The sequence below is a fragment of the Balaenoptera physalus genome, assembly GCF_965194825.1.
Source record: "Balaenoptera physalus genome assembly, chromosome: 12".
Lineage (NCBI taxonomy): Eukaryota > Metazoa > Chordata > Mammalia > Artiodactyla > Balaenopteridae > Balaenoptera > Balaenoptera physalus.
This window is the reverse complement of record NC_138897.1, coordinates 87,634,976-87,657,302: the sequence shown is the minus strand read 5'-3', so window position 1 is coordinate 87,657,302 and position 22,327 is coordinate 87,634,976. Positions and strand designations below refer to the sequence as shown.

General features: G+C 52.0%; 1 protein-coding gene across 6 annotated transcripts in view; it reads left to right on the top strand.

Annotated features, from left to right (window-relative positions):
* Window positions 1–17,942: 17,942 nt before the first annotated feature.
* SH2B3 (SH2B adaptor protein 3) overlaps window positions 17,943–22,327 on the top strand; it is a 40,026-nt gene continuing 35,641 nt past the window's right edge. For all 6 annotated transcript variants that reach the window (XM_082416803.1, XM_082416807.1, XM_082416806.1 and 3 more), the window contains exon 1: window positions 17,943–18,334. The gene's annotated coding sequence lies outside the window, so the exon portion shown is untranslated. The remainder of the gene's footprint in view (window positions 18,335–22,327) is intronic.

Sequence of the window (22,327 nt, the reverse complement as noted above, 5' to 3'; positions counted from 1 at the left end):
AGGTACAATTCTGTGCCTAGAATCTCATGCTCTAGGCAACCAGCCCAAAGGGGCTGATCTTGGAGTCTCACCACACATTAAGGCCAAAGGAAGAGCAATTTCCCTCACACTCAGCAGCTCCCCCTCCACGCAGCCACCCCACCCTGAGCCCAAGGTCACCAGCCAGCACAGGACCCCTCTCTGCCCATGCCCCTGCCTCCTCCAGCCCAGCAAGAAAAGAGGGGAGGGCAGGAAGCAGCAAGGGCACAGTCTCCAGCCTCTGGGAGGGCCTGGTCCCCGGCTTATCTCGCCCTGCTCGTACACTTTTCCAAGAAGTTCAGAGTCCGCTGTGGGCACTGCTGCTAATACAACAGTCCCTGGCCAGGCAGGAAGCTGGCGGGGACCAACCCAACCCCTCTCTGGTCCCAGAGCCAATTCGCCTCCTTCAGTCCAGGCTGGATGGGCCTTGAGAACACAGCCTCATCTATATTAACATCCATCCCTCTCGGAATTGAAAAGATTAATCCTGAAGAGAAATTTTGCAAAATGCTGAGCAGGTAGTGAACACTCAGTCAAGAAGCTGTCAAAAAGGCAAATAATTAGCTCCAGGTCTCCAAGGACACAGATTGCCCAGAAACCAGGACTCTGGGGAAACTGAGGCATGGCATTTTGCCACTCATTTCAAGGAAAGAAGCTAGAACTACAGGTCCTGGAGTTGGATCCAGCTGCCACAAGTGTCGCCGAGCAGTGGGCATGTTGGAGAGGGTGTGGCAAGTACCGGCAGAAAAACATGTACTGAGAACCCTGAAGAGTTCCTGTCCAGCGCTGCCCTGGGCAGGGGCCACAAGGAAACCAGGACCGCCATCCCAGGCCATTGCTCCTAGCTGCCCTCTATCCTTTTGTGTGTGGTGTGTTTCTTAAAGGACAGCCAGAGCCCTGGATGAGGTGGTCAACGGCAGAATGTGGGAGCCAAGTGGAGCTTTAGTCCTCAGAGTTCCCGCAGCGGCGGAGGTCTTTTATGGGGCTGGAGGGTCATCGGCCAAGTTCGCCTCCTGGAGCTGGGGTCCCTGATGGGAAAAGTACCACTGGCGTGGAATCGCAAATGGACATATCCCCAGCAGAGATCTCTCCAGACGTCTGGGGGACCCCGAGGCCCATGGCGGCCCGAGCCCGGTCCCGCATACCCTCGCAGGTCAGCCCGAAGGTCCCCCCGCCAGGCCGGCCTTACCTCACGGCGCGGCCTAGGGCGACGGCAGCAGTGGCGGGACGGGAGACGCGGAGCCGGGGAGCGGCCCAGCCATGGCCCGGGACCTGCTCGGTTGAGGCGGCGGCAGCGGCGGTGCTTTGTCTCCCGGGCGGCCGAGCCGGCGCAGCCGCGGGAGAGTGCGGATCAGACGGAAGGAGGCGGGGGCAGCCGGACCGTCGGCGACCCACAAACTCGCCTCTTTAACCCTTCCCAACCAGCCCGAGCCGGAGCCGCCCCCGCTTTCGTCCCCCGCTCCCGGATTGGACAACCCGGCCCCGACCCACCCCCGGATTCGCCACACCCTGTGGGCCCGCCCCCGAAACCACTCTTAAAGGAACAGCAACCGGTTTAGGAATTCCCAGTGTCCTATTCGGGGAAAGAAGATTAGATCCCGGAGACTCAACGCGCTCTCAGGGGTAGGTATAGGGGGCGAATTCGTCCAGAAAAAGCATCGGGGTCCTGGGCGAGACCACTCGCTGAAGCAAGCTCTAGGCTTGCAGTTCGAGCTCCTTCCTGGCTAGGGTTGCCAGATTTAGCAAACTTAACGCCCAGCTAAATTTGAAAAATAACTCTGCTGAAAACGTGTGATTTATTGAAAAAAGATGAATACAGGACATTTCAGGCGTCATGACAAAGTCAATACAGGACTGTTCTATATGGACAGGATGCCTGGCAACCCTACCCCTGGCCCCAGGTGAAGAGGGAAAGTTCTGGAGTTGGGCGGGCTTGGGTACAAGTCCAGTAAGCCACATTTAATCACTGTGAGGCCTTAAAGAAATCAATCCACTTCTCTAGCCCTCTGTTTCCTCATCTGTCAAATAAAGACAATCATAGTATATAAACTGCATGGCACAGAGTAGATGCTCTCAGTAAACAGGAATTGCTGTTCATTTTGTTCTATCCAAAATAACACAGTTCCACCTCCCTAGAGCTGTCTTTACTTCCTGCTCTTGCTACCTCGTCCCCACCACCTTCCAGGACTCAATCACTGTCCAGTCCTGGCCTGAGAGCAGGAGAGAAACAGGACAGACCAGGATGATCTATTCATTCTACAGCCTCTCACTAAGCGCCTGTGTGTGCCAGACACTGTGCCAGGTGCTGTCCTTGAGTCAATCAACAAACAAATAAGATGAGATCTAGAAGTGATTCTCTCTAGGCAGACTATAATCCATGGTAGTGGGGTAGAAAGACTGTGAGTGCAATTTTAGACAAGGTGGTCAGAGAAAGCTTCTCTGAGGAGCAGAGACCTGAAGGAAGTGAGGGAGGGAGCCATGTTGATATCTGGGAGAAGGATGTCCCAGGCAGAGGGAACAGCAAGTGCAAAGGCCCTGAGGTGGGACCATCTGAGCATGTTTGTAGAACAGGGAGGAGGCCAGTGGGGCTTGTGCCGATCGACCAAGTGGAAGAATAGTAGGAAATGAGGTTAGAGATGATTGGCAAAGCCAGGTTGCTTAGAGCCTTGTGGATCGTGGAAAAGATTTTGCTTTTACTCTGAGAGGAATGGAGAGTCATGGGAGGGTTTTGAGCAGAGGAGGGACATGCTCTGTCTTAGGTTCAACGCGGTTCCTGGCTGCTGTGCGGAGAATGGACTGTAGGGAGCAAGGGTAGAGGCCAGGAGACCAGGGAGGAGGCTCTTGCAGTAGGCCAGGTGAGTGATGATAGTGGCTAAGAGCAGAGTGGGGGCATTGGAGGTGGAGAGAAGTGGTTGAATTCTAGAGCCTGCCTGATAGTGAAGCCAGGACAGAGGAAAGTAGGGCCAAGACCCATGGCATAGGGAGAGACAGATACATGATGATATCTGATATCATCTGAGCCCCTGGATCCAGCTGTACCTGATGGTGCCATAATTTCTTGGACAGGAAAGGCAAACTGGAATTTCCCCAAATCTGGATGTTCGCCAGATAAGGAAAATGTCAGGCACATGGGCATTTGGGCCTTGGTGTGGGGAAAATTTCCCAGAAGTCTATGAGTCTTGGTTCTCAGAGCCCCTTATGCTGGAAGCAAGGGTTGACAGGGGCAAAAAAGGCAGAAATCTGAGATCAAGAGCCTGGCATCTTTTCTTTTTTTTTTTTTTGGAGTCCTTATCATTTATTTTTTTAATTGAGGTGAAATTCTCATTAAAAAAAAATTAAGCATTTTAAAGTGAACATAATGTATAACATGGTGACTAGTTGATAACTGTATGGTATGATTGAAATTTGCTGAGAGAGTAGAATTTAAATGTTCTCACACACACACAAATATGGGAGGTGATGGATGTTAGTTAACTAGATGGGAGGAATCCTTTCATGATGTTACGTATTTCAAATCATCACAGTGTATACTTTAAATACCTTACAATTTTATTTGCCAATTACACCTCAACAAAGCTGAAAATAAAGAAAAAAAGATACAGCTCCCAAATTTTAAAAGTCACCAGCAAAAAATAAAATAAAATGAACGATTCAAGTACCATTTGATACATTCACAATTTTGAACAATAACCAGCTTTACCTGGTTCCAAAACGTGTCTGTCACTCCAAAGTACAACCCCACATCCATTAGTCACTGCCCATTCTCCCCTCTTGCCAGCCCCTGGCGACCACCAGTCTACTTTCTATCTTTATGGATTTATCTATTCTGGATATTTCATATAATTGGAACCATACAATATGTGGCCTTTTGTGTCTGGCTCCTTTTAGTTAGCGTAATGTTTTCAAGGTTCATCAGTGTTACTGCATTTATCAGTACTTCATTCCTTTATGATTGAATAGTATTCCATTGTATGGATGTACCACATTTGGTTTATCCTTTCATCTGTAATGGACATTAGGTTGTTTCCACCTTTTGGGACAGTGATTCAGAAGGACTGGAAAGGGGAATTTGAGGACTAGAACTGGGTTGTGGCTACCATTACCAATCCTGATGATTTACCTGCAAACCATGTCTCGAGTCTGTCACTTCTCCATCTCAGCCACCATTTCCCCATCCCAAGCCACCACCATCTCTCTCTCAGCAGGATGTCGGCAGTAGCCCTCTCTCGGGTCTCCCTTCTGTCACTCTGACCTCTGTGCCCTCCGAGTCCATTCTCCACTGAGGGATCCTAGTAAAACTTCAGTCAAATCAAGTCATGGCACTCCATTCCTCAGAGCCTTTCTATAGCTCCCCACTGCCTCAGGAGCAAGTCCAAACTCCTCCCCTTGAGTGACAAGGCCCTGTAGTCCTGGTCTCTGCCTCCCCCTCCAGCCTCCTCATGCATGGTTTCCTATCCCCACTCCCTCAGCTTCGGCCAGATGCTTCTCTGTGTTCCCAGAATGCACCATGCTCTGGGCCTTTGCACGTGCTGGTCCCCTTCCAGGGCTGGTGCTTCAAGCCTTCGACCAGCCACCGCCCCTTCTGGGAAGGCATATGACCCCCCAACCCCACCCTGCTGAGTCAAATGCCTTTGTTCCCTCCAATCAGTCATTCTTTCAACCAGTATTTGTTGAGCACTACTCTTTCTGAGGCACCAGGGATACAAGTTAAAAAGACAGACAAGTACATGCATGTTCATAGCAGCACCGTTCACAGTAGCCAAAAGGTGGAAACAACCCAAATGTCCATCAACAGAGGAGTGAATAAATAAAACATGGTACATCCATACAATGGAGTATTACTCAGCCATAAAAAGGAATGGATTACTGATGCATGCCACAATGTGGATGGACCTTGAAAACATGATGCTAAGTGAAAGAAGCCAGTTGCAAAAGGACAATATGCTGTGTGATTCCATGTGTATGAATTATCCGGAATAGATAAGTCCATAGAGACAGAAAGCAGATGGGTTTTTGCCAGGGACTAGGGGGAGGGGAGAATGGGAAGTGACTGCTTAATGGGTACAGCATTATATTTGGGGGCAATGAAAATGTTTTGGAACTAGATAGAGGTGATGGTTGCACAACATAGTATTAAATGCCACTGAATTGTTCACTTTAAAATGGTGAATTTTATGTCATGTAAATTTCACCTCAATAAATTATCTTGTAAAAATGACAGACAAGTGCTCCTGCCCTCCCTTACCAGAGACGGGAAAATATAAAGCAACATTTGTACAGTACATTAGGTGAAGTTAAGAGTCAAGGAGAAAAATGAAACAGGGGAAGAGCATATGAATTGTGAATGAGGATGGTGGAGTTGCCATTTTAGCTAGGAGGGGCCAGGGAAGACCTCGTGGAGAAGCTGCTTTTCAGTAAAGACCTGAAGGAAATAAGGGCACAAGCCATGCAGATATCCAGAGGGAAAAGCACTCCTGGCAGAGGGAACAGCAAATGCAAATGCTCAGAGGCAAGAAACATATCAAGGAGGCCTGTGTGGCTGGAGCAAAGAGAGCGAGAGGAGAGGTGAGATCAGGGAAACCTGTGGGCTTTTCTCAGGAGGCTGAGGAAATGAGGTGAGGTGAGAAGGTACATGAGGTAGAAGAACCAGGAGAAGCCAAATGTAGGTAGCATACCTGGGTTTGATGGCTCTGCCTAACCTGTGATACCCCCTCCTCCCACCAGGAGAAGGTAGGTTCTTGAGGGCAGGGAATTTTGTCTGCTTTGTTCACTGCAGCATCTCCAGCTCCTGGCACAGTGTCCGGCACATAGTAGGTGCTGGGTGACTGGGACGTGACTCGGCCTGAACCTCCCAGGCAGGTGCCCATAGGACCCGCCATCTTGCATCCAGATCTTGGACTCCCAACCCTTTCCACTCATCCTTCCCCCCCCTTCGCCACCTGCTGGGGAAGACAGTGGTCCAAGCTAGGGTCTGAGGCAGAGTTTCCTTCCACAGTGGCTGCCCCACCCCAGAAGTGGGCAGAACCAGCCAGCCCCAAGAAGGAACTGAAATTGTCCTCCACCACAAACACGTCAGCCCAGGCCACACACTGGGAGGGTCATGGGGAAGGGGGAGTGATAGGAAGGGCCAGAGTCCCCTGACTTCAAGGGCCCCCCTCCTCTGTTGGGACAAAACCTGTGCACCACCAGCCCAGAGCCAGGGTCCTGAGTATGAACGAATTTTGCTAAAGGCGTGGAGACCTGGGATTTCTTGCTATCTCATTCCCTAGCATCAAAGGGAGGATTTGAGAGCCCTGCCTTAAAAGGTGGCATTGTGGACTTCCCTGGTGGTCCAGTGGTTAAGACTCCGCACTTGCAATTCAGGGGGCACAGGTTCAATCCCTGTCAGGGAACTAAGATACTGAATGCTGCACAGCCAAAAACAAAAAAAGGCGGCACTGCGGACTCCTCTTCCCCTCTATCATTTATGGGGCCTCTCATCCCCCCTTCCCAAACCCTCCTGTCTGCCACAGGTCCACAGATCCCCCGGTGGTTCCTGAATGCTTTCTCCCAAAGGAGCAATTTAAACCTCCTCTGAGTTTCACCTGTTCCTTATTAATAACCAAGATGTATTGCATACTGGCCCAGGGCCAAGTTCATTTTACACAGACCCTCATATTGAATCCTCAGACCAAGGCTCAGAGAGTGGAGTGACGTGCTTATGGTCACACAGGAAGGGGCAGAGCTAGGACTACAGCCCAAGCCTATTGGATTCTAAAGCCCCTATTCCTAACCACCTGGCCACCTCCTGTTCAAGTCCAAAGAAACCTATCCCAGCACTGCCCTAGCAAAACTCACAGGACTAATAGCCCCTTCCAAGACATAAATCACACCCCTTCCCAGAAGGCCCGAATGGCTGCCTTTGGTATGTATATTAAGTGTGTATATTTATGTATGTTTTCTGGTCAGGTGGGGCTGAAGGGAGGGGAGGCTGATGGATATGGTCCCTGAGCCACATACGGGACTGCAGAAGGGCAGGGGGAGATCTTGCATTGTCCTATGAAGCCCCAGACTCATAAAGCAACCTGTGACCATGCTTTGAGCTGGAAATTAATGGATTTAATGTTTTAAGTGGCTTCCAGTCCCCACTCTGCCATTTTCAAGCTGTGTGATCTTCGGCAAATCACTTCACCTCTCTGTGATTTGGTTTCCTCATCTCTAAACCACAAGAAGTAACAGTGTCCCATCTCATAAGGTGTTACGAGGGATTTCAAGAATAATAGCTAATGTTTACTAAGCACTTGCTGTGTGTTTTGCTTCTCATGAAACTGCTTAGAAATAGGAACAATTTTACCATCCCCATTTTACAAATTTTAAAAGCAAGATGAAATAGTTTGCCTGAACTCACACAATGAGCTAGTGGACTTGAATCCAGGCAGTCCGGAATTTGAGTCTACACCTTGCTGCCCCTCTGAGTAATAATATAAAGCTCACAGAACAGCACCAGCATGTAGTAAGTGCTCAATAATTGTTAGGTGTTATCCCCTTCTCCTGCTCACAAGTTTTGGTTGGCAGTTCAAGCATCTTTGAGTAATAGAAAATTTTAAAACAACTAGGTCCTTACCTGGGAAATGTGTCATTTGGGGTAAGGGAATCAAAATATAGGGCATTGTGGGAAATAGGGCATATAGGAAATGTTCTGGTGCTCCAGTCAACCCCAGGACCATATCCTAGTCTCCTATTTCAGGCATGAGTGGCCCATGAGGGACCTGTGGGTGATATGGTTACTGGAAGGACCCATAGGTGCTTGGAAGGACTCTCTTAGTTGCCAAGTGGCTAAAAGCTGCACACAAACAGGTTTCAGCCAAAGAGAGAATTAACTGACACATGGCTGAGAAGTCTAAGAGTAATTGCTTTCCAGTATGGCTGGATCTAGGTGCAAAGCCATTATCGTCAGGACTCAGTTTCTCCCAGTCTCTGGGTTTTGCTTTGCTCTGAGAGGATTCATTCTCGGGCAACATGGCCCCTGGAAGCTCTGAGCTCATGTCCTCCCAGCTCCAAGAGAATGGAATGAGTCATTTTCTTATCAGACTGTTCTGCCCAAGCCTGAAACTGATTCTCACTGGGTCTGTGGGTTGACCTGCCCATCCTTGAACCAATCATTGGGGGTGAGAGAGGAAGATCAGCCCCAGGGAACATCTTGAACCGAGATTGCATGGAAAATCAGGTGCTACCTGATACCACCATGACAAGGGTAAGTCAGGCAGCCATCCTGATGGCTACCAATTGTAGGAAGCCATCTCAGCAATGAAGGGAGCCCAGCTTGGGGACAATGGAAGTGTGGGGCTCAGCTGCTCTCTGCACACCCCTCTGCCCTCAGCTCCCTGCTTCTGCTTCTAAAAAGTATTGCCAAACACTTCCCTCCCTACTCTTCTCCTCTCATCTCCTCCTCTCCTTGGTCCTGTGGCTCCCACTGCCTCAGAGAGGCGAAGTAACTTGCCCGAGGTCACACAGCCAGCATACATGGCAGAGCCCAGAGGTGCACCCAGGCAGCTGGCCCCAGAGTCCAGCTCTTGGCCTGGGAATAGCCTGAGGTGATTTGATTCCCCAGTGGCTGAAGGGAAGTGACGGGCAGCCTGAGGCTCTGAAGATAATCTCTTTCAATCTGGGTAGTCAATGGTCCTGAGAGCCCTCATAGCAGAGGACACGGCAGCCTCCTTAGCCAGCAGCCTCTGCCCTCAAGATTCCTCCTACCCTGTGGCTCCATTTTCTTCCTACCCTCTAGCCATTTTCTGCTCCTCTCTATGTATCTCAAGGTCTTACTCTCCAGAGAGGACCTGCTTGCCCTGCGGCCACTTCTGATTCTAGCGCCCCTGCTGGACAAGCTTCCTGTGGCTCCTTTGGCTCACCCTGAGGCCAGGCTCAATTACAGGATGCTGGCGAGTGGTCACGTGGCCACAGCACGTTCACTGGGATCAGGGAGCCAGCCTGGCTGATTGCAGGTGAGCAGTGGCCCACACTCCCGTACATCCTCTGTGGGAGTGGGACCATCCCCAGCTTCTGCCAGGACAGGGGTAAGAGAGCAACTTCCCAGCCTCCAGCAGCCCATTTTGGGGTCAAAACCAGCCTGGGGGGATGGGGGTGTGTGGGGAACAGGAGAAATAGGAGGGGCACATCCCCAAACTCCCTCCAAATCCTCACTCCTTTAGCTAACACTTTTTCTTTACTTTTTTAAAAATTGAGATGAAATTCACATAGCATAAAATTAACCACCTTAAAGTACAACTCAGTGGCACGTAGTCCATTCACAGTGTCGTGTAACCACCACCTCCGTCTACTTCCGAAACATTCTCGTCACCCGAAAAGGAAACCCCATGCCCATTAGTGCCCATCAGCGGTCACTCTCCATGTCTTCCCCTCTCCCAGGCCCTGGCGACCACCAATCTGCTTTCTGTCTCTATGGATTTACCTATTCTGGATATTTCACGTAAATGGAATAATATCCAAATGGAATCACAATATGATCTTTCGTGTCTGGCTTCTTTCACTCAGCATAATGTTTCAAGGGTCATCCACACTGTAGCATGTGTCAGTACTTCATTCCTTTTTATGGCTGAGGGTAGATCACATTTTGTTTGTCCCTTCATCCATTGATGGACATGTGGGTTGTTTCCACCTTTTGCCTATTGTGAACCGTGCTGCTATGAACGTTCATGTACGAGTATCTGTTTGAGTACGTGTTTTCAATTCTTTGAGGTCTATAACTTTAGTTAACATTTTGATGCTACTTTTATGAATTTATTTATTTATTTAGCTGCGTTGGGTCTTCGTTGCTGCGTGGGCTTTCTCTAGTTGCGGCGAGCGGGGGCTACTCTTCGTAGGGGTTCCTGGTGGACAACCAGCTCGACTGGGGGGCCTAAGGCTGCCCAGGAAGCAGCTCCCCAGCCCTCCACCACCCAGGGCCACCAGGGGGCGCCAGAGCCTCGAGCAAACTCGCTGCAGCCCGTGAGGTCGCCGCCTGGGATTCCGGCCAAACTCGTGCCCGGGAAGTTCGTGCGCCCCACGCTGATCCCCGGGCAGGGGTGGGGATCGCTGGAGTAACTAGGTTGTACGTCCTCTGCAGAGCCATTAGGACCTTTAATTACCGGGACTGGAAGTGAATAATTATCTGCGGTGCCCCAGGCCACTGAGTCACTTCCCCTCAGAAACCAGATTCCCCGGGCGGAAGAGGGGGCGGCTCGCGGCTCCCTGGGCTGGGGGTCCTTGGGGTGGGCGTGGGGTGCGGGGCCGGCGCTGACGATTTTGGTCAAGGTCTGAATTCTGGAGCCTGAGTGTAAATCAGTGCTGGGCCACTTACCGGCTAGGATACTTCGCCTCTCTCGTCCTCAGTTTCCTCCTCTGTCAGATGGAGGGAAACAACATTCTCTCCATACAGTTTGCTGGGATCATTAAACCCATAGAAAGCCCTCAAAATGATGCCTGGCACATACTGCTCTCATAATAGTTAATTCTGTTTTTACTATCACCGTTATTATTACTTGGGTATAGTAGGTAGTTAAGAGCTGCGGTTCTGCAATCAGATAGACCTGAGTCTAGACCAGCTGCTTCAATCACTTGCCAGTTGTGTGGCTTTTTTCACTGTCTTATGCCTCAGATTCATCATCTGAAAAGTAGGGAAATTCATAGCAAACCATTCACAGTGGGGAGGGGTTGGAGAGATATAATATTGCCGATGGTGGTCTCAGCTGGACACACACTTTTGGAGAAGGAGTCCAGATTATAAAAACTGGACTCCTTTTTTAGGCAGGGACTTTGGGCAATTTTAGACTGGAAAGCACTGGGAGGACAGAAAAGGGAACTAAATCTTTGGCAAGGAAGCAGGGGGTGTAGATGGCATCAGGCACCTGGGCTCAGCAGATTAGACCCCAGCCCAGGAATCTAGCCCTGAGAGTTCTGACAGCCGAGGAGGAAAGAGGAAGGGCCCAGTTTCATAATTCTTTTCTGGCCAAGGATGCCCTTTCCTGAACCTTCCAGCCTCAGCTGGACCTTGATGGGTGGGGAACGTGGTGGTTGGACACCCCTAGAGCTGTCTTGAGCTCTGTATTAGTTTACTATTGCTATGTAACAAATTACTCCCCAACTTAGTGGCTTGAGATGGTAAACATTTATTATTTCATGTGATTTCAGGAATTTAGGAGCAGTTTAGCTGGGTGTTTCTGGCTCAGGATCTTTCATGAGGTTGTAGTCAAAACATGGGCTTGAGCTCCCTTCATGTGAAGGCTTGACTGGGGTTGGAGGATCCACTTCCAAGATGGTGCCTGTTGCCAGGGCGTCTCTGTTTTTTTCCTGGCTGTTGGCAGGAGGCCTCAGTTCCTCACCACGTGGGCCGCCCAACAAAGCTGTTTGAGTGTCCTCATGAGGTGCTGGAAGAAGAAGAAGCAGAGCCAGAGATAGAGTGTGACAGCAGTGGGGAGGGGTCTGTTCCAGGTTTGGTGGTCAGGGACCTCCAGGGAGTGAATGAAGTGAGGGATGGAAACATCTGGTGGAAGGACATTCTGGGCAGAGGAAGTAGCCAGTGCAAAGGCTCTGAAGTGGGAACGTGAGGGTATATTTGAGGAACGGTGAGGAGCCCAGTGTGATCCAGTTATCCCTCGACAACAATCAGATACAGAGCATTCACTGAGTGCCCACTAGGGACTAAATGTCCTACACAATTTCCCTTTCCTTTACCCACTACTATGATGCCCATTTTACAGACTGGCGACACCGAGGCTCAGAAAATGGAAGTCTCTTGCTAGAGGTAACACAGTAGTGCTGGGATAAAAACCCAGGCCTGGAAAGCTCCAGCACCAGCTGTCTTAGTCCATTTTGGAGGGACATGAACATTCAGTCCATTGCATTCTGCCCCCGGTTTCCCCAAATGCACGTCCTTCCCACATGCAAAATGCATTCATTCCATCCCAAGAGCTCCCAAAGGCTTAACTCCTTCCAACATCAACCCAAAAGTCTATAGCCCAAAGTCTCACCTAAATCAGTTATGAGTGAGACTCAAGGTATGATTCATTCTGAGGCAGATTCCTTCCCAGCTGTGAAGTCAAACATGTTATGTGTTTTCAAAAGACAGTGGCGGGACAGGCATAGGACAGGCACTCCCATTCCAAAAGGGAGAAATAGAAAAGAAGAAAGGTCCCCAGCAAGTCCAAAACCTTAAGGCTCCAGAATAATCCTCTTTGGCCTGCCTTCTGGACACACGGGGTGGTGTTCTTGCCCCCGGAACTTTGCTGGGCAGGAGTTGGGCCCCAAGATTCTATGCTGCTCCCATGGCTTTGCTGGGCTCTCCTGGGCTGGAACATCGCACAGGTAGCTCCACCCGGCTGACGGCCCTCCGACGTCCGGGTGGAGGCAGCCATGCCCCCCCACAGCTTGGCTAGTTGCAGTGCGTGCTGCACTGCTCGGGGCCTGCGGGAGCAGTGCCCGGTCCCCCCACCCTGTGTGGAGAGAGGAGCCCTGCAGCAAAGGCCCCTCCTCCGAAATCCTCCTCCCACCCAGGCCCTTGCGCTCCGGGCCTGTGATGAGAGGGCAGCCCTGATGATCTCCGAAAGGCCTGTGGGGTCATTCTTCCATTGTCTTGGACAGGCCTCTGCAGCATACCTCTTTTCTTTCTGGGCCCTCACCAGAATCACCCTCAATGGTGGGTTCATGGCAGTGTAGGCTTTTTCTAGCACGCACCTCCAAACTCTTTCAGTGTCTGCCGATCACCCCGTTCCAAAGCTGCTGGCACGTTTTTAGGTATTTCTTACAGCAGAACCCCCGCTTCTCGGTACCGATGTTCTGTCCTGGTCTGTTCGGGCTGCTGTAACAAAATACCATAAATTGGGTGGCTTATAAACTACAGACATTTATTTCTCACAGTTCTGGAGTCTGGGAAGCCCAAGGTCAAGGTTTTGACAGATTCAGTGACTGGTGAGAGCCAGGTTTCTGATTCAAAAGTGGTGTCCTCTAGCTGTAACCTCATATGGCAGAAGCAGAGAGGGCTCTCTAGGGGGTCTCTTTACAAGGGCACTGATCCCATTCCTGACATCTCTGCTCTCATGATCAAATCACCTCTAAAGGCTCCACCTCCTAATACTATCACCTTGGTGGTTAGGATTTCAACATGGATTTGGGGGGATATAAACTTTCAGGCAATTTTACCAGTCATTACCCAGCTAGGGAGCAGACCAGCCACTCAGGCCCCCTCCCCACCTGCAGCCCAGACCTTGTTCTCAGTAGGGAGGGAACAGTCTGCAGAAGCACATTTTACAGATGCGGACACCAAGGCCTCCACTCACTGCCTGGGCAACAGTCTTGACTCTCAAGCTTCAGTGTCCTCATGTGTGGCCACCACTCTTCACAACCCTTGAGGGATGTATGACTCACATCCAATTATAGATTATAATCAACACTCTTTATTGAGCACATGCTCTGCGGAAGTGCCACCCAACCTCCTAAGCTCTTAATGCATCAAATTCTCCCCCACAACCCAATGAGGTAATTGTAATTTTTCCCATTTTACAGATGAGGAAACTGAGGCTTAGAGAGTCTAAGTGATCACACAGCTAAGAAGATACTGAACACTCAATTCTAAACCTGTCTGAGTGACCCCTAGAGCCTTCATTCTTAATTATGGGCCCCCTCAGACGATGGCTTCCTGCCCTTGAAGTGGGGAGAGACTCTTATCAGGGCTAATGATTTAATTTTTCAGTGCCTCAGTCTCTTCATCATAAAATAGGGATAATAATAATAATAGTACCTATCCCAGGGCTGATGTGAGATTTAAATGAGTTAACATACGCAAAACATTCAGAGCTAGTACAGCAGCCACTAACCACGTGTGGCTATTTAAATTTTAATTCATTAACATTAAATAAAGTTATGAATTCAGTTCCTCAGTGACACTAGCCACATTTCAGGTGCTCGGTAGCCTCATGTGGTGACCATGTTGCACAGCACAGATAGAACATTTCCATCATCACAGAAAGTTCCATCTGTCAGCACTGGTAGAGAGCAATACATGGCATGAAGCAAGCCTCAAAAACTGTTAATCACATTATATATTAATCCTAGATCATTAGCTATTGTAATTATATCTATTAGTATCTATTAATCCTATTCTAGCCTATTGGTTTTTTTCTTTGTTTGTTTTTTTGTTTTTGGCTGTGTTGGGTCTTTGTTGCTGTGCGTGGGCTTTCTCTAGTTGTGGTGAGCGGGGTCTACTCTTCATTGTGGCACGCAGGCTTCTCATTGCGGTGGCTTCTCTTGTTGTGGAGCACAGGCTCTAGGCGCGCGGGCTTCAGTAGTTGTGGCACTTGAGCTCAGTGGTTGTGACTCGCGGGCTCTAGAGCACAAGCTCAGTAGTTGTGGCGCACGGGCTTAGTTGCTCCGTGGCATGTGGGATCTTCCCGGGCCAGGGCTCGAACCCATGTTCCCTGCATTGGCAGGGGGATTCTTAACCACTGTGCCACCAGGGAAGTCCCTGTTATTTTTATATTTATTATTAATATGTAATATACTATTAAGTGCTATTAGTGTTAGAACTGTTAATATGATGTTACATTGATTATTAATCTTATTACTATTCTATTGTTATTTCATATTTATTATTATTAATCCTATCACCATTATTATTATAAGCTACTATTAATACTATTAACCTTAGACCTAACTGTTATTATTATATTTATTATTACTACTAATATCCTATTGTTATTTTATATTTGCTATTAATCCTGTAATAGTTAACAGTATTATTAATTAGATCTAATAATTATTGTTACATTATTATATTTATTGTTACCGATCCTTTTATTTATTTATTTATTTTTTAATTTTAATTTTATTTTTTTGGCTGCTTTGGGTCTTCGTTGCTGGGTGCAGGCTTTCTCTAGTTGTGGCCAGCGGGCGCCACTCTTTGTTGCAGTGCAAGGGCTTCTCATTGTGGTGGCTTCTCTTGTTGCAGAGCACAGGCTGTAGGCGCGTGGGCTTCAGTAGTTGTGGCACACAGGCTCAGTAGTTGTGGCTCGCAGGCTCTAGAGCACAGGCTCAGTAGTTGTGGCACACGGGCTTAGTTGCTCCGCAGCATTTGGGATCTTCCCAGACCAGAGATCAAACTGGTGTCCCCTGCATTGGCAGGCGGATTCTTAACCACTGCGCCACCAGGGATGTCCCTATCGATCCTTTTATTATTAACCCTGTACTGGCTAACTTTTGTTTTGTTATTAATATCAGCTGTTAATATCACTACTAATAGTCTGAATAAACATTTACTAATAGTTATTGACTACTGTTTTGTTACTGTTATTAGTCCTGAGAGTCTCTGACCCCTGGAACTTGGCAGGCAGTAGGTGCGCTCCAACTCAGCGTTTTTCACGGTCGGAAGGAAGGGCGGTCTGCTCCCCCAGGACCTCTTTGCTTGTTTCCGGAGAATTCGAATAAACCTCTTTCTCCCTTTGGGCCCCAATGACCTGTGAAGTGGGAGGAGCCAAGGCCGGGCAGCCTACGCGCGGAGAAGATGAAATCGCTGCTAGGAGCCGTGATGTTCTCAAATCTAGGGCAAGGCAGGTGGAGGGGTATTCGCTGTAAACCCTTTGCCTTTCTAAGGAGAAACAAAAACAGAGTGAGAAGTCTCGATCGCGGTGAGCATTGAAACAAGAAACTGGACTCTGGAGGGGACGCGTGGTGAGAAGAAATTAAACGAGAAAGGAAACCACTTTGGGGCGCAGAGAAATCTGGCGCGAGAGAAGGCTTGCACTGTGATTAAAAAGGGGAAGAGCCACAAGTCTCCATTTAAGTCAGCAGAGCTGCTTTGAGAGGGAAAGTGCTTGTGGCTGGCAGATTTCAGCAACCATTTGACAACTGCTGTGTACCTGGCTGCTCTGTTGGCACCACCTGGCAGCTGTGTGACTGCAGTCAAGTAATTGCTCTCTCTGGGCCTCAGTCTCCCCAAGTATAAGAAAGAGATAATAATATGGGGTGATCAGGTTAGGCTTCCCCGATAACTTACTCCCTTTGCCCCCCATCCTCAGCTGCTGTGTGAACATCACTGGGGCACCTCCTAATGGGTTGCCAACTCAGACACTGCAGCTCGAATGCAAAGCTCAACAGGTCCTTCTGTGCAAAACCCTCCATGGCTCCCTATTGCTCCCAAAATAATTCCCAAACTTGCCAGCAGGACCTTCAAGTCTCCATGTGATGGGCCTGCCTTCATCTCTTCCCATCTATCAGTCTAGGCATCACCAATGCTTTCTTGACTTTCCTTGAATGCACCAAGCTTATTCCCATCTCAGGATCTTTGCACTTACTGTTCCTTATCACTCCTGGATCCTTCTTATCGTGGGGTGGAGGGGAGAGGTGGTCTCATCCCAAATATTAGCTCCTCAGGAGGTCCTCCAAGCCTCCAGTCTAAGATAGCCTGGGAAGCGCTCTCCATCCTGTAACTGTTTTGTCATCTTCATAGTACATTATCCCATTTACCTATTTATTTAAGCTCTGTGTCCCCTCAAAGAATGTCAGCTGAGGACAAGGGATGCCCATGAGGGCAGGGATATTTGTCTGTCTTGTTCAGTGCTGTGTCGCCAACACCTAGAACAATGCCTGACATACATATTTGTGGAAAGCACATGTTTGTGGCCAGTTACTTCAAGGTTATTGAACTCTAAGGATCCTACAGCCGACAGGCCCGCTTCCGCCATCTGGGTGAAATCTGGAAATCCCCACCTTCTGGGGGAACCCCTTCCTGTAGCTCCAACGGCAGGACTCAGGCCTGATTGTTTAACAAACACTCATGCAGCAGTGTTTTCCCTTGGGCAGAGCCCCTTGCTAAGTGCTTTAATGCATTAACTCACTTAATCCTCACAACGACCCTGTGAAATGGGTACTCTTATTTCCATTTCATAGATGAGGTACGGAGAAGTCAAGTCATTTGCCCAAGGTTAGTAAGAGGGGGAGGCAGGGGAATGGACGAGTGTGCTGTCTGGAAAGGGGTGATGTGGCTCCTGCAAGCTGGGGGTGTGAGCGACTTGTTTCCTGTTGTGGGAGGGAGAGAAGAGCAGACATTCCTCTCTCCCCTCCCTCCCATGTGTTGGGGGAAGGGCTGGCTGGGTGTATGCTCCCCCTCAGGCTAGTGGGAATCCCCCTGTGAACCTCACCCCACATAAGGCTCATAGATAAAATGAAAGTAGCCCCGGGGAGAGCAGAGAGGGAGGCCCAGAGGCTATGGGAGCAAGCGATCTGGGAGGGCTTCCTGGAGAAAGATGCACTCTTGGAGTTGGGGGACGGATGGGCCCATAGAGGCCAGTCTATAGGGGCATGGGCTGCGACAAGAGCAGAGCTGAGGGTGGCGCTATGGGGGTCTGCTCAGTACAGTCGCGGATAGTCGGGGCCGGGCGGGGTTGGGATCTTTCCCCGGGTGATGATGAAAGCTGCGGTCGCTTTTGCACTGACCGGCCCGGCGCGCTCAGATAAGGCCCTGCAGGAGGGAGTCGGCAGGGTCGCGCCCCCTCGAGGCCAGGCGCCTCGGCCCGGCCCCGCCCTCAGACCCCGCCTTTCCTTCATCTGGCCCCGCCCCCGCAGTGTGGAGGCACCCGGTGGCCCCTGGCGCTAGGTGGGTGGGGCCAAGCTTGCCCCGCCCCTCCTGCCGTTCATTCCCTTCTTTAGGTTGTGCGATACGAAATGGGGTGGGTGGTCTGTGGGCGTGGCTTTACAAGGCCCCGCCTCTCCCCGGGCTGGCTTTTGAGACCCCAGGACCTGGTTAGTCGCAGAGGAGCATGACTGATGGGCGGGGCGAGGCCTGGCCCCGCCCCTGGGCCTGTTTTCTCCCCGCCCCCTGCCAAGTCTGGCTCGCGGGCGGGCTGGGGCGGGGCCACCAGGTCCCGCCCCACACTGGCCCCGCCCCTGCCGTGGCCGCCCTCCCCCGCCGGGCTCCGCTCGCACAGCCGGTTCCTTTTTACATAACGGCGCGGGGCGGCATGGGCTCGGGCCACCGCCTCCGCCCGGCCGCCCGCCCGGACTGTCGCGGCCCGCGGTGGAGACGGCGGCCTCAGCAAAGTTTCCCCGGTGGCGGCCCGGAGGCGCATCCTCCCGCAACTGTCAAGCGCTGGCGGCGGAAATGATGAGGCGCTGGCCATTTTCCGAGCCCGGGTTTCCTGCCTGAGCCCCGCTCGAGCGAGCCGCGAGCCAGGAGCCGGCGCGCGGGAGAGAACGCGCCCGGGGCGGGGGCCCTCCCGCCCCCTCGGGATTTCGGGGGGCCGGGGGCGCGCGACGCCATGGGCCGGCCGGGCCCGGACCCCCTCTCTTTCAGGTAAGCCCGCCTTTCCCAGCGCTCCCCTCCTCCGGGGCTGGGAGGGCTTTAATGGGGGAAGAGGAGGCCCCGTGTCCAGTTCTGCCCAGTATCTGCGCACTCCCACAACAGCCTAAAATATTGTCCTGAAGCTAACTCAGATGGAGGTGTTCAGGGGTGACCGCTCCCCAGCTCCTGCGACACCCTGCCAGCCGACACCCCCAGCCACACACGTGTTGGGGATGTAATGGGGGTAAGCTGAGGCAGTGGGGGAGGCGCTGAGAGAGGGTATGGCTAATACTCCCAGTCCGCCTCTTAACGTAGCCCAACCAGTCAACTTGCGCCTGGTGGGGGGCGGGGGGGCGGCCCGGGCGGCCCGGCTTGGTACCTTGAAAGTGAAAGTAGTGAAACTGAGCCCATGAGAATGGAAGAGTCCTCTTGGAGTGGGGCGCAGGCCCCTCCCCACTCTCCCAGGCCAGGCCGTGTGGCTAAGAGGGTAGTCCTCCCCCCCATTCCAGAAGCCCCTCTCCCCATTCCCTGCATCAGGGAGGTGGGGTGGCCCAGGCACCCCCATGCTATAGAATCTGGGGGTTCAAAAGGGTTAGGGCTCTCACAGCTCAGTCTCTTTGGGCTGGTACCCTCCCACCCTGGACCTGGGGCTCCAGGGGAATCCTCCCACCAAAAAAATGGGACACAGGTCATTGGCCTAATAGGTCAGCAGGGCTGGGAAGGTATTTCAGAGGCCCTTAATGCCTGGTGCAGAAATCCCCTCCCTTCCCTCATTCTGTTCCTGGGGGCTTTCGGGGCAATGGGGACTGCATTTGAGGAACTGGGGGGGGCCTGCCTGCCATTCCACTTTTTTTCCTGAGTTTCCTCATTCTCCTGTTTCTCTTCCCCATTCCCGGGCCACAATGATGTAGGTGAGGAGGTCACTGCCTGCAGCTGGGGGCCTCCAGGGAGGGGAATGGCCAGGCCGGACTGAGTGGGAGGAAGTGAAATTGGGCTACAGGCGGGGGGCTTCGGAACAGAGGGCCTGGCAAGGCCAAGTCTGAAGGGCCAAGGTCCAGCTTTGGGGGCAGGAGGGGCAGAGATCTGACCCGCACCCCCTGGCCTGGGAGATGAGCCTCCTCTGACACCCACCAGCGGCCAGGCTCAGCTGGGGCAGCCGGCCCGTCCCCATTTACAGTCCAACCCTGAGGCTGCTGTCAGGGCTGTGGGTGTATGGGTCTCCGGGGTTGTGGGTGCGAGCTGTATCTGGATTTCCCATTGCTGACCTGGCTGCCAGAGCGGAAACAGCCCTGGAGGCTCTCCGGGGCCTGCGGGGGCCAGAGACCCAGCTCTAATGGGGGGAGAGCCGGCTGAGGCCGCCTTGTCAGGCTGGGGTCAGCAGATGAGAGGCCAGGGCCTGTTTTGGGAAGTTGGAAGGGTTTTTAATACACTTTTTCTGAGCCTTTTCCCACAACCCCCCTCTGGGAGGGAAAAATCCTTCTGAGCCAAAGGGTGAACATTCCTAGAACTTGTGTGAGTCCCCGTGGGCCACAGAGGCAGCCAGCTGGGAAGGGGCTGGACTAAAGTATCAGCTTCTGGCGTCTGAGGACCTTCAGGGGCTCAGCAGCGGCAGAGGAGAGTCCTGGAAGCTTAGGTTCCATTCCCTCACTGCCTTTTTTCCAGCTGAGGGCATGGGCAAGTGATACTTGTGAACCTCAGTTTCCCCTATGTGAAATGGGGTAATAATAGGTTTGTGGTAGGGTATGTAATAAGCCTGGCATAGAAAGGGTTCAATTCCAGGTGGTGGTGGTGGTGGTGGTGGTGGTTTTCATCATCACCACCATTAGTGTTATTGTTACTGGCTGTGGAATGTTTGTTCATCAGCATCCCTTGAGCACCACCTGCACGTGCAGCTCTGGGGTTTCCTGAGTGTTTGGGAGAAGAATTCTGGAGACCCAGGCAGGATGAGGTGATGGTGCTTCCTGGCTATATGGCCTTGCTTAACCACCCCAGCCTCCGTTTCTTCATCTGTCAAATGGGTGTGATAATAGTACCTACTTCTTTAGGGTCATTGGAACCACGAATGAGTGAATTCACAAAGTGTTTATTTTGCGTGGCTTGGTCAGCAGGAAGAATAGTAATAAGGATGAGATTGTTATTATCTTGTTTGTTGTGGATGTTAGCTCTGCTCGTTTTCCTTCCAGATCCACCCGCCCCCCACCCCCCCACCCCCCCATTATTCTGAACCCTGGGCTTGATCCTTCTCCAATAAACAGAACTCTCTAATACAAATTAGATCCTGTAGAACCACTCCAGATATGGCGGTAGCCTGGGCCCAGCAGGTACTGGGTAGCCCTGCAGCAGTTCAGCCTGTGGGGACCCTTGGATATCTGGGTCTGGCTGTGCCACCTCCTGGATGGAGTCTCCCCGAGGGCAGAGGGGGGCAAGGCTGGAGACACTTGGAGGGACCTCCCAGCTGCTAGTTCCAGCGCTGCCCACGCCGAGTGGGGGAGACAGGGCACATAAAGCATTCAGTGCTGGCCTTGGCACTCAATTAATAATAGATATGGTTGTTGTTGTTATTATTAAAATGAGAGGTCTCTTCTGTTCAGTTCTCACTTCTCCCAGTAGCAGCATGGGTTTTGGAGCCAAATCTGAGCTTTGCCAGCTTCTAGCTGTGAGGCCTTGGGCAAGTTACCTGAATTCTCTGGGGCGCACCTGCCCAGCGGGGGCCAAGAGTCCCAGCTTCTCCCCGGTATATGAGCCTGCATGTGAGTGCATATGTGAAGTGTATGAGTCTGGCACAGAGTAGCGACTCAAACTGTGTTGGGTATAATTGCTATGGCCGTGTGACCTTGGGCTTGTCCCTTAACCTCTCTGAGCTATGGGTCTCCTCATCTATGAATGAGAGTACTAATAGGGTTGTTTTGAGAAGAGGCATGCAGAGTGCCTGGCATGCAGTCAGCGCTCAATAAGAGCTACGCTGTTAATGCCCAAGAGGGGGGCTGGCACTTAATTGCCAGGTTTCCTGGGAAAATGGGCCCTAGGGGCTCCGGGTGTTCAGCATCTTTGGGCGGAGCAGGAAGCTGCTTCCATCTGGCAGACAGAGAAGCCTGCCTTGGAGAGTCCAGAGGTGTAATACAAGTTGCTTGTTCCCAGCCAGACCCTGTTCCCAGCTACCCGCCCTCCCTGAGGAAACTGAGGCGGGCAGGCTGCCCAGGGGAAGTGACTCAGCTGGGGTCACTCGCTGAGTCAGTCCTAATTGGACCCAGGAGCCCTGTGCCTCAGCTCCCTGGCTTCCGGGGCCTGAGGTCCCTCGGGGACTGGGCAGGTCCAAACCACAGCTGGACACCCACTTACTTGGGCCCCAAAGCCTGGACGACCAGCATTCTTCAGCTGGGGCTCCGGGGTCCCATTGGCCACCACTGGGCTGCTCAGCCCAGCATCCTTCCTCCCAGCAGGGGCAAGGGGCACTTCCCCAGGAGAGCAAGTCCTCCTGGCGTCCCCCGGCCCCGCCCCGCCCGGAAACCCGGCAGCTGCGCAGATGGCTGGAAGATTTTTCCTCCCACGCCACCCTGTCAGGGGTCGGCTAGGGGGGCCGGGCTGCAGGCTTCCTCATGAGCCAGGCCTGGAGCCCCTGGGGGCCTGCCCGGATGTGGGCCCCCATCCCGGCTGGCCAAGGGCAGCCTGCCACTGCCCCATGGGTCCCCAGGGAGGCCTGGGAGGGAGGAAGTCTGTGCCCTGCTCACCCGGGAGCTGACTCACAAGGGTGCCTGAGGGGCAGGCCTTGGCCTTGAGGGGCTGGGGAACTGGAAATGCAATTAGGGGAGTGGACACAAAAGAGGGCCTTCGGCATGGGATCTGTCCTTTGAGAGCTGGCACTCTGGTGTCATCTCACGGGAGGAGAGGCCCCGAGCGGGTGATGAGTGTGGGGAGAGCATCGCAGGAGCAGGAGGGCTTGAGGGCACCCGTCCTGATACCCTGAGGAAGCAACACCGTCTGGGGGCGTGGGGTGTGCAGAGCTGA